The sequence below is a fragment of the Musca domestica genome, unplaced genomic scaffold, assembly GCF_030504385.1.
Source record: "Musca domestica strain aabys unplaced genomic scaffold, Musca_domestica.polishedcontigs.V.1.1 121, whole genome shotgun sequence".
Lineage (NCBI taxonomy): Eukaryota > Metazoa > Arthropoda > Insecta > Diptera > Muscidae > Musca > Musca domestica.
In genome coordinates, this window is record NW_026712156.1 from 1,814,571 (window position 1) to 1,827,256 (window position 12,686).

A 12,686-nucleotide genomic window follows, 5' to 3' on the forward strand; every position below is an offset into this window, starting at 1 on the left:
GTCTATTATTTTGATGTCGGGATATTTGGAGGGGTTATCCTGAATTTTATGTCTTAATGCTATATAGTCAGAGTCTTCAAAACAAGGAGAATTTAACTCGATTTCCGGCTCAACCTGATCGATGGCAGAAATCTCATCAACAGGTATTCTAGACAAGGCATCGGGCACAACATGGTCTCGGCCCTTTCGGTGGCTAATCGTAAAATTATAGGGTTGCAATTTGAAAACCCACCTTGCTAATCTACCCGTTAAGTCCGGTTGTTTCATCAGCCATAGCAGTGACGAATGATCAGTCACGACCTCAAAATCCTGTAATTCTAAATAGCATCTAAATTTCTTTATAGCCTCTATTGCAGCTAGACACTCCCGCTCAGTCACACTGTAATTTCGTTGGGCAGTGTTTAGCTTTTTAGACATGAACGCAATAGGACGTTCATTATTCTCTTCATCTAGCTGTACCAGTACTGCTCCAATGCCATAATCAGAAGCATCACAATGTAAATAAAATTTTTTTGTGAAGTCCGGATTAGACAAAACTGGTGCTGTACTGAGTAATTTTTTTATAGCTTCGAAGGAATCTTGAGCCTCCGGAGTCCATTTAAATTTAGTTTTTGATGAAATGGTTTCAGAGATGGCAAAGGTGATCGAGGAAAAATTCTCAATGAACCTTCTATACCAACTAGCAAGGCCTAAAAATCCCCTAACCTGTCTGACAGTTTTTGGAGTTGGCCAATTGACAATAGAGTCTACCTTTTCGGGGTCCGTGTGAATTCCACCATCACCGATAACATAACCCAAGTATTTTGTCCTAGTGACACAAAATTGCGATTTCTCGATATTTAATGTTAAATTGGCTTTTCGCAGCTCATTTGCTAGACGGGCTAATATTGCTAAGTGACTAGTAAATTCTTCGGAGACAATTACAATATCATCTAGATATCCGAATACACAATACCTAAGGTCCGGTGGAATAATCATGTCAATAAGTCGACACATGGTCTGTGGAGCTGTACAGAGCCCGAAAGGCATCACTACAAATTGGTACAATGGCCTTCCGGGCACTGTAAACGCAGTGAGAGCCTTTGAAGCCTCTGACAGTCCAATTTGCCAGTAAGCATCTTTTAAATCCAGTTTGCTTATAATGTTTGCCTTGGGCAACCTTGCAAAAATACCTTCAATGCTAGGTAAAGGATAGGCATCCTTTTTTGTAACTAAATTTAGTTTCCTCGCATCCAAGCATAGGCGAACTTTATTAGGTTTTACGACCAAACGCATAGGTGACGACCACGCAGAGACGGAAGGCTCTATGACTCCAAGTGACAACATACGATCTATCTCCTTATACATTAAGTGTTCCACTGCAGGAGACACTGGATAAAATCGTTGTTTTACTGGTTTAGAGTCACCTATGTCGATATTATGTTCCAAATATGAAGTTCTACCTAAACCTTGCTTAGCAAAACTTGGAAAAAGATCTATAATGGTTTTAAGCTGAAGCTGTTGGTTGGATGTTAAGGGGTAATTAAAATCAAAAGGTATTTCAGATTTGGAAGGGTTTAGCTGTAAATTCTTATCGGACAACGACTTATTGGATTCTAACATTGACACCTCAAGCTGATAAGAAGGTGGAGAAGTCAGACTGGATGGATCAGTAGTAATAGAGTTATCAAAAATGTTGGGAGCCAATGAAAAAGATTTCCAAAAATCTAAGCCAAGTATGAGGCGTTGTGTTATGGATGGCACAATTAGTAATTTGAGTTTGTTCGTTTCTCCTCGAAAATGCATATCAACAATTAAGTATCCTAATGTTTTTTGTATGGATCCATCGGCAGTTCGAACGCCGGATTTTCCTGGTGTGTATTGTGTAAAATTGGAAAAATTATATGTGGCTAAATCCGATCCTATACAGGACACGTTGGCACCAGTATCTAATAGACCATATTCGGTAAATGTTAAGAATGCTACTTTGGCATAAAATCTTTTATCGGACGGACAATGAACTATAGTAGATATAATATATTTGGATGACTGTTTCCTTCTTTTGAAATATAGTCGAAGTCGGCGGGTAGATCTCTTTGGACCTTTTAAAGTGGTGCCTGAAATTTCAGATACCGAAAATATTTTATTTCTTTTTTCAAAGTATTCTTGATATCTTTCATGATAAGGACGAATCGGGTATAGTAATTTTTGAATTGGTTGGTTGGGTCTTATTTCAGGTTTAAGAATTGTTATGGTATTTGGTAGATTTTCAGAGAGATTCGTTTCGGTTTTAATTTCTAACTTAGAGGGCGATTCGGATTTAGTCGATTGGAGTTTTTTGGCTGAACTGAGATTTTTCGTGTGGCACATTTAACACATTGCGGCTTGTACATATTTTTGGTACCACATCCATAGCAAAATACTTTACGATCTTTGAGACAATCATCCCAGAAATGACCAGTCTCGTCACAGTTCCAACATTTCACAGTGGATGGGTCCTTATTAAGGGCATCTACACAGGCATCGTTACTCAGATCTTCAGATTCAAATTCATTTGAATTCAGTTCGGCAATATTTTTTCGAACATTTGAAATATTGTTGTTAGCAAAGTGAGATTTCTGATTTGAATATTTTCTATATGGTTCTTCATTCAATAAATTTTCTCTCATTTGAACTAGTTTCCTGAGATGAGGAATAGTTAAAATGGGAACATATAGAAGTTCATGCCGAATATCTGGTCTCAGATTCCTCACAAGAATTTCGACTAATTGTTCTTCAGGTATAGAATGTTGAAGTCTATCAGCTATAGAACATATATCATCATAAAACGAATCGAAGGATTCTCCGGGTCTCATCTTTCTACCTCGGATAGCTTCCATGAGGTCAAAATTGGATCTAAGGTCTTTAAATTGACACCGTAAAGCTCCACAAAATTCATTCCATTGAATGGAATCCACACTTTTGTGGTATCTCCAGTACCATTCTTTAGCTTTGCCTGTCAAAATTAATGGCAAATTTTTGCAAATATATGTGAAGTTATCATTTAAGTGTTCTCTGGTTAACGTTTTTATCCGATATAGAAACTCATCAACTGATAGTCCATTGCGGGAGCCATCAAATTGGAGGTTCCAGTTCTGGATAATAAAAGTTACCCTATCTGGACGAAAAATAGGTGTATCAACTTCCACATTGGAACGTTGATTGGAATAAAATCCATTGACACTATTAAAATTCGGTTGTTGATTTAAATTCAGATCAGGGTTATTATTCCTGGAAGACATGGTTATAGGAATATCCGTATTATGGGCTTTAAACTGTGACCCAAGATTAAGATTTTGGAAAATTTTACTAATATTTTTCTCAATCATTTGATTGATTCGAGAATAATCAATTTCATTTGAAGTAGAAGGGATTGCATCTTGAATTCGACCATTTTGGTTGGAGGGATTTTGCACCGTATTCGTAAAATTCATAAGGTTATGGTTGGACATGTGAGCTGAAGAATCTCCTGGAAGCTCGTCTATAGCATTTGTTGGAAATTCAAAATCCTGGCTTACATTCAGGGTTTCAGAATGTAAGGTCCGACTTAAATTTCGAGTGATTGGGCGATTTGCCATGGAACCACGTCCTTTACCACGATAGGCTGGACGCGACTTTTTAATTGTTCCCGTCTGTGTGGAAATTTCATTTGAATCTACACAAAGAATAGGATATTTTTTAAGGTTTGATAATTCAAATGGCTCTTTACACAAAGGACATTGTGCCGAGTTCGTTATAGCTTGTTCTATACAGGAACGATGAAAAATATGTTGACAAGTGTCAATGATACAACAGTCTTGTAATTGGGAATTTATCCCATCGTGACAATAAGGACATTTTAATCCTTCTTCCGCTAAATTTCCAGAATCCCTATTAGGGTTTGGCAGAGGGCTTCTTGGTAAAGACATTTTAATAAAAAAATACAAAATCAAGAAGAAAAAATGATTATCAACGAGATAACTTGGTATTTATTGCCAGTATCAATATTGGATTTAAGGTAGATTTTAGATAGTTAAATAGACTTATTTCTTACATTTGTGGGTGAAGTAATAAGGAAGGAAAACATTTTGGATATATCTAAGGATTGATTAGAAAAAAAAAAGGAAAACAAAACTGGGCTATGGAGTAAATAATTGGATTATAAACTGTTGTAGGCATAACAAACCATCATTCTTGTATAACTTCAACTGATAATTTCGGACTTTGCTTCGCAACGGCAACAACAAAATGTATCCAGAAAATAATCAGGATGACGATAACTAAGTCATTACTAACACAAATTTATAAACCCATTATATACTTTACATATTTTTTAACAAATTACCTTGCCAACATTTGACAGGTATGGAAAATATTGGAGAAAAACTTCTCGGTCAGAATTTTCCGAAACGATCAGAAAACTGAAAATCCTGAGAACTTTCAACAAGTATTCCAAACTCTGGCTAATGAAGACGAAGCAATTTGAAAATAAATATTTTGAAGTAAATGAAATTTAGTAAAAAAAAGGATAAAAGGGGCAATCAATGCCTTACGGATAACCAGCAAATATTTGTAAATTCTAACAGAATTCCTACCTGAAATTCTAAAAGACTTTACAAGTATCTGTAGTATGATTCGAATAAAATTTAATTCTAAGGAAAGAATAAAATTTTATTTGAATGACATCCAAAAAGGATTAGATTCTTTCGCCCCACGTTGGGCGCCATTCTATTTATGTAATGTTCAACTAACTATTGGTTTACCAAATTGCTTGTACAAGGACAGTAGTCCTTGACTATATTCTTGACTTTTAGGATGAACATGAAGGATATACGATGGAACTAGGGTTATATGACATTCGAGAGCAATCAGACGAATGGGAGCCATTGATTTGCTAGCTTTCAGCCGTGTGGGGGGGTTCGTGTCTGTTATTGCAGTCAAATAAATATCCTACCAACATAAACAAAAAATATTTAGTATTGTAGACTCCCGATAAACAAAGTAATAATGGTGATTAGACTAGTTTCTGGCCAACTATTGTACCCCTGTTGGTCCAGATATTATATAATTGACGTCGGAAAATCAATCCTAGATATTAATATCCAATTCTTTTAGCAAACTCCTGATGTTCGTTGGAGTTTGAGCCTCTAAACCCATTCCCAACCATGGTCTCAAGGCTTAATTTTATTGAGACCCCAAAAGCAAATACGTTTCCGCTCTAAACTACTTCACCACAGTAAGAAATATATATGAATATTTAGAAATTCATCTTATTAATTCAAGATTTATTAAATAAAATTGACATAAGCTCTTATTATATACCAAAAAAAAAAATTCAGAAAATCAGAAAATTTAAATCTAAGAGTCTAACGGGTTGAGTATTCATTTTTATGGACTATTTCTATGAAAATTTATAATTATGTTCAATATCTTAATGGCAATAGGAAGCCAATAATTACCAATTAGTTTGCTTAAAAAATATAAATTTATAAAAAGGAGTTCAGGAAATTATATAATAATAAGTATACATAATCCTATAACGTAATGCAATTAATCAGTATAAAAGAACTGAGAAGACAAAAAATACCTAGATCAACGTTACAGATGCGTGATGTAATCAAAAAAAAAAAAAAATGTATCTACATTCCAATGGAATAACAAGTTTAGGCAATAAAGATTTCTGCCATTGGCTCAAGGATAACTTGTTCCAAGGACATTTCTTCTCTAGTAGACGGATCCTTTTGATTACATGACATCCGAATTTTTAGAGCATATGCAAATATTTTAATATGAACTTCAATTTTTTTTTTTTTTTTAACACTCACGATTGTTTGTTTTTACTTTCTCCTTTAAGGATTTTTACATACTTGCGCGCGTGCGTAGTATCCTTTAATTCCACATATATATGATGATTCGCCGAGGCCTCGATGAACAGGATGTATGTGTGTAGGATTGAGGATATATATTGTTGTAGTGTATGTGTCTCTGTTTAAAGAAGGGGTAATTAATATTAAAATGGTTGCATATGTTAAGGGTGTTGTTCTACATATTTTTGTGATACTTAGGACATTTTAATTGGTTTTGGTTGGTTGTGTACTGATTTGATTATTGATGGATTTTTGCTGGTTTTTGCTTGCTTAAGGTATAGTTTGGTTTTTGGTATGTTTTATATTTAATCACGCATAATTAATTTTTTTGATGTCGGTGGGATTCGAACCCTCGATGCTGATCATTTTCAGCACTCTGTGCATGTTGCGTCGCCCGCTTCCACTCTGGGCTACTAGGCTTGGTTGCAGGCTACTGGCTAATGCTCGCTTTTACTAGGCTAGACAACAACCACTGTGGATTCTAAAATGGCACAGCCCACGAATAAATCTATTTTTAGAATACCAGCTACAACTCTTTCCAATTACTGTCAGGTGGTGGAATCCCTTTTTGTGCACGTGTTGGCGCACACAGTGGGGTATTTTTTCACTTGTGATTTTTTCTGGTTCGTTATTTTTGGCGGCAAAAGCAAGGTTATGATGTATGTGGTCTTCGGCCGAATATTATTAGCCGAAGTAACAAAAAAAAATGCCAATGCAAATATACGGCCACTAGTTGTTTTATAATGGATTTTTTTATTCGTGCTTGTGATTTAGCAAGGAGTAAAAAGCTTGACAATCGAATCAAAACTTCCTGGTTTGGGGTTATTATAATTTAATCAATTATAAATTTATGTACGTTGAAAACTAGTGATTATTAAATGTTTCACTGGTCGGTTATGCAACGATTGTGCTTTATCAAAGTTTGTTTTTTTTTCTTATTCACGGTGTTGTCTCTAACAATGTAGGCGAACAAAAGAACGATTTGATTTTGTTGAGAAGCTGTGTGAGTCGTGTTCAGGCGTTTCATTATTTTCCACCACTTATAAAGGTTATTAGTGAGAGCTTAACGAAAAAAAGTAACTGACAAAATAATCGTTTAACCTAACCGTTAATTACCAATACTATGACGGATACGATGTTGACTCCGCCTACTCTCCGAAAAAATAAAAAAAATATGAAAAATAAAAAAAATGAATTGTCCTGGCTGGGAGTCGAACTCCGGACCTTGGGACTTGAAGTCCAGCACGACTCCTCTGAGCTAACCAAAGGCGTGTGGGTGGCTTGGCTAATTGCTTACTTCCGCTTATGCAGTTGTAAAGGTGGAAATATGTAGGCACCCTGTTTTTTTACTTTTAGAGGTGAATAAATATAAATAGTGGGAATATGAAAAAAAATTGACGACATCCCAGCAAACATTTTTAACAGTAATGGTAATTAGATTAAGAATGTGAGCAGACCATAATTTCCCACAGGGGCTATACGATATTGTGGACCTTTATAGATAATTCTCTGCCGAGGTATAAAGTACCCACAAGGAACTCTTTGTGTGGATTTTCAGACAATTCCGTTGAAAAATGTGGGTAAAATCATCAAAATACCGAATATCGGGGGGTACCGTTATATGGGGGCTATACGATATTGTGGACCGATATAGCCCATCTTCGAACTTGACCTGCCTGCAGACAAAAGACAGATCTGTGCAAAATTTTAGCTTCCTATCTTAATTCGTTTAGACTGTAGCGTGATTACAACAGACGGACAGACGGACGGACAGGGCTAAATCGTCTTAGAATTTTACGCTGATCAAGAATATATATACTTTGTTGGGTCTAAAATGATTATTTCGATGAGTTACAAACGGAATGACAAAGTTAATATACCCTCCATACCTTTTTTGGTGGAGGGTATAAAAATTAGAGGATTATAAAAGTGAAATTTTAAACAATCATTGACAAATGTATGGTAGAATTAAGAAGGTAAAGTCATGCAATCCTTTTTGTGAAAATAATTTATATGACAATTATTTCAGAATCATTTTTATGTCATTTCATTGTCAAAATATTTATTTACAAATGCATTTAACATTCACAAATCGTAAACTGTTTTTTTATAGGTAAGTTATAGAAAATGCAGAGATGGATATGCTTATTTGAAATTACTTTACCTTCTTCATTCTACCACGGGCAAATGATTGTTGGAATGTTACCAGGATTATTTTTCAAATAAATTAGCTGAATCCTTTAATTTTCAAATTTAGTTTAACCCTTAACTACAGATGACCGGTATTTTTTACCAGTAAGCATTTACGATTTTTCAATTTCGGGGATAACTGAATATATTTTGCTTTTTGTTTTACAAATTTTTCAGTTGTTTTACGGAAATTTCATGTGTTTTATATAACCGGTAAAAATTACCAGTGGTCTGTACTAACGATCGTATAATTTGACGTCTGTAGTTAAGGCTTAATAGAGGTCCTAGCCAAATTTTCTGTAATTTGAAATACCGGAATCTCTCTCTTTCGATGAAATTTCACTCTACTTCGGAAAAAGTTTGAAGATTCGTCCTTGTTTTGATAAGACCCACCTATCCCTTGCAACTTTTTTCCAGTCGAAGTGGCTGTAATTTAAGATTTTTAAATTTTAATTTGTTCAAAACATCCTAGTAAAAAATTTCCCATGTTGGTACAGATTTTGGCATAGATCTTAAATAATTGTTTTGCCTTTTAATTGGTATTTTAAAGATCCTGGTTACGTTCTCCAAATGAGTGGGGTATAATTTGAATTTTTTTTTTGCTTAGTAACGTGTTCAATATGGACATATGTTTAGTAGCCCTCATGGTGTAAGGCTTGGGCGAACTTAAACCGTTTTCACTTGTTACTAAAAAAAGGGGTTTCTTTCCTCTAAATGTTCAGTGCCGGGTTCATCGTTATGTTTACCTTTCCCCACTCAAGAATCTTGGCCTCATTACCCACATACAACGCATGCATAATCAATGCACATCTACATACCTACATATATTTTGTAATCTGTCAACGCCATCACTTCTTTTCACTCTTCTCCAACAGCTTAGGGGGCAACTTACAAATCTCACAAAAACCAAGAACAAGTTTGCAAGTAAAAAACAAAATTGTTACTTCTCAAAATGCTCTCCCAAAGTAATATACCTACATACATACACACATACTTGAAACATCATTAGTTGAATAATAATTCGCCAAAGAAAACAATAAATCAGCAATAAAACAAGTTTATTTTTTCGAATATTTACTGCCATTAATTTCCGAACACTGTGCTTCAGTCAGATGTTTACCACTACATTGTCATGCCACTCGTGTACCACTCCGTTCTAATCATTTTAAGTTTTTTATTTGTTGTTTTGCGAAAAAATTCAATATCAATTAGTGCCATAACCATAACAGAGATGAGTTGCGTTATTGACGTACGATATTTAGTACCAATTTGGACAAAGTGTATGGTATGGTTATGGTATGACTTGAGATTAGATAATAATTTTAAATTTCACTGAATAAAAAACTGTTGATTTTGCATTAAGTTCGTCCGTCTGAAAGAAAAAAAAAACAAATAAAGCCAAATTTTGGATGAAGCCCTGAAATGTACAAATCGATGATCATTTACCGTAATTTTCTGGAAAAGGGTTTGGTGCTATTTTTTATAATCTTGATGTATTTAAATGTATGGAATAGGATTGCACTAATTCGATGAATTTTCAACTTTATCCAAGGAATGATTCCAGCCTCCTTCCTTAATATATCCCACAAATTCTCAATAAATAATGGAATTATAAAATTGTCAGTCTCAAGCATATTTAGATGGGTTTCTATTTTACTAATTATTCGAGTTCTAGAAGAAGAATATAATCCCTGGGAATTGTGCTCCACTCATCATTTTTTGTGCGACAGAGTTTGTCAATGTGCTCTAAAATTCTCAAATACGTTTTTTTAGAATATCCCATAAACTAGTAGGTTTGATATCGGAAAACTGACTTAGCCCCTTTATTTTTATACCCTCCACCTTGGAAAGAAGGGTATTTTAACTTTGTCATTCCGTTTGTAACAACCCTAAATATTCGTCGTAGACCCCATAAAGTATATATATTCATAATTAGCATAAAAGTCTAAGTCGATTTAACGATGTCCGTATGTCGTCAAAATTTAGCAGAACAATTTGTATTGTGCCTATGATGGTTGGTGTTGAAAATATCTATATATCCGTCCACGTTTTGGTATAGTCCCCACATAACGGTACTTTTCGATATTCGGTATTTTGTTGATTTTTGCCACATTTTTTCATGGATTTGTCTAAAAATTGGTATTTGTCGGTCATAGTGGGTTCTAGCTCCGGTGGCGAAACATTGCATGTATAAGTCCACGTTTTGGTATAGCCCCCATAGAGCAGTGCCTCCCGATATTCGATATTTTGATGATTTTTGCCACATTTTTTTCACGGATTTGTCTGAGAATTGGTATTTGTGGGTCATAATGGGTCCTAGTTCGTGTGGCGAAACATTGTATGTAGGTCAACGCTTTGGTATAGCCCCCATATAACGGTTAAAAATTATTTTTAGTTCATAATGGGTTCTAGCCCCGTTGCGGAACATTGAATATTTTGTTCCACGTTTTCCTATAGCGCACATATAACGATACCCACCGATATTCGGTATTTAGATACTTGTTTCAAATTTGATATTTTAGAAGATTTGATAGACGACAATCCTTGAAGTATATAATTGTCTATAGAGGTTCCCGTTTTGATATGGCCCCATATAACGGCCTAACTCACTTTATGGTTTCAAAGGTCTCACTGGTATATGTAGTTTAAAGTGGAGCACGCTTTAATACAGGTATTTTTATAAAAAAAAATGTTTCCTTTACCCTAAGCTGGAGGATATTAAAAGTTCGGCCCGGCCGAACTTAATGTTTTTTTACTTATTTTTATTAAAAATATTTTTTCTAGGTCTCTAAAGAACGTGGATTAAAAAAAAAAAATCTAATCCTATTAATAAGTTAAATTATTGTATTTATTTTCAATTCCTAATAAGGAGGAGAATTTTGTAAATTTTTTAAAATATTTTTTTAAATCCTATTATAACGGAATTTTCTCAAAAAAAAAGAAAATATTTCTTCTAATCCTATTAAAAAGTTGGATTTTCGTAGTTATTTTCTAGTTCTAAAAATTAGGAGAATTTTCAAAAAATACTTTTTCAAACCTTATTAATACAGTGGAACTTTAAAATAATTTTTTCGAGGCTTTTTGTTCAAGGGACTTTCTTAAAATTATTTTTTTAAATACCATTTTAACGTAATTTTTTTTAATAAAAATATTTTGCAAGGACTCTAAAGGGCTGGGGTTTTTAGAAAAACATTTCTTTTAATCCTATTAATAAGTTGGATTTTTGTAGTTGTTTTGAAGTTTTAATAATGAGGATTCTTTAAATGTCATGATATGAATAATGTGGAATTTTAAAATTATTCTTTCATGTCCTATTAACAACATGATTTTATTTTATGTTTTTTACGAATAAGAATTAACTTGTCCTTAATATATTTTTTTTTAATCTTTTCAAGTTTAAGAAAAATTTAAATTATCAAAAAAAGTAAATTTTAAAAATAAAAAATTAAAAAAAAATAATAAAAATTCCCTTTCCATAACATGATTTTTTTTTGCATTTTTTCGAAGTCCTGTCAGCCGTTTTTTTCTATTTATAATATTTTGAATAAATTTTGCCAACTCGAATGTATTTTCAAACATTTTTTGTTGAATGTTTTCGCTAAAGTACCACTGTACCAAAAAATTCCATCTCTGTCACACTTCTAAATAACCTTTCATTGGAATTACTTGTTGTTGCTGTCGTTGTTATATATACAGTACATTTTGCAAAGTAACACTCAGAGATAGCAATGTGTGAGATAAATATAACACTTCTCTTTTCTCATTACATATTTACACATGTATGCATCAGCTGATTGTCATTACTTTTTGTTGTTTCTCTTTATGACTTCATTCGTGTGTATAATATATTCGACAATGAGTATTGGATTTTTTAATGACACACCAGCAGCTGTTTTTTCAGTTACCTTTTCAAAGCAAGCAAAAACGGCGCGCACATTCCTCTCTATGTTTGTTGTTGTTATTATTATTCGTCATCTGTTTTTTTTTTGTTGTTGCCAGGCCATACATAATCTGTTTGTTGTTCGGTCGTTCTGCGACGAACGACTGTATCGGCATGTGTGTGTGTGCGTTCGTTCACGTTTTGTTTGCTTGGTTGTCTCGTTGGCTTTGCCCTCTCTGCTCTGCTTCGGCAGCTATGTGAATCAACCCTCCATAATTTTGTTTTGTGTGCTACGCTCAAATGCTGTCATGCGTTCACATTTTGTGTGTTTTAGTGTATTTTGATGTTTTTGGAATTTTTTCACTTCTTGTGTAATTCTCATTCACATGAAATTGCTGGCGCCTTAAGATGTTTAGTTTGTGCGGTGTTGGGTTAGCTTTGCGCAGAGGCGATATCGTAACCAATGAGGTTCTACCGAGGTGCGATTATTGCTAGTTGAAAACTTTAACCAATACCCCGCCATGGGGACGTGAAATACCGTCCACTACGGCAATTTTTGCAAGCCCGAGAGGGCTATGAGTTAATAAATCTGAGTTTCGGTTATTTGGGAGGATTGAGTTAAACAGCTCAAGTCTTTCGGAAAGGAGTCTTAAGGAAGAATTCGTCCACCCAACTTCAGCATTTATTGTGGTGATGTAGACAGTGACGCCAGCTTAGTGCTTTTCGCGCTATTTATGGTGCTTTTTACACCC

The 12,686-nt window shown here is 34.3% G+C and overlaps 1 protein-coding gene and 1 non-coding gene across 3 annotated transcripts in view; both read left to right on the forward strand.

Annotated features, from left to right (window-relative positions):
* LOC101892695 (WD repeat domain phosphoinositide-interacting protein 2) overlaps positions 1-12,686 on the forward strand; it is a 50,599-nt gene that overhangs the window by 26,400 nt on the left and 11,513 nt on the right. The window lies entirely within an intron of this gene.
* On the forward strand, positions 12,369-12,508 carry LOC131800690 (U4 spliceosomal RNA). Its single transcript, XR_009341502.1, has one exon. It is a non-coding gene; the product is annotated as a U4 spliceosomal RNA (small nuclear RNA).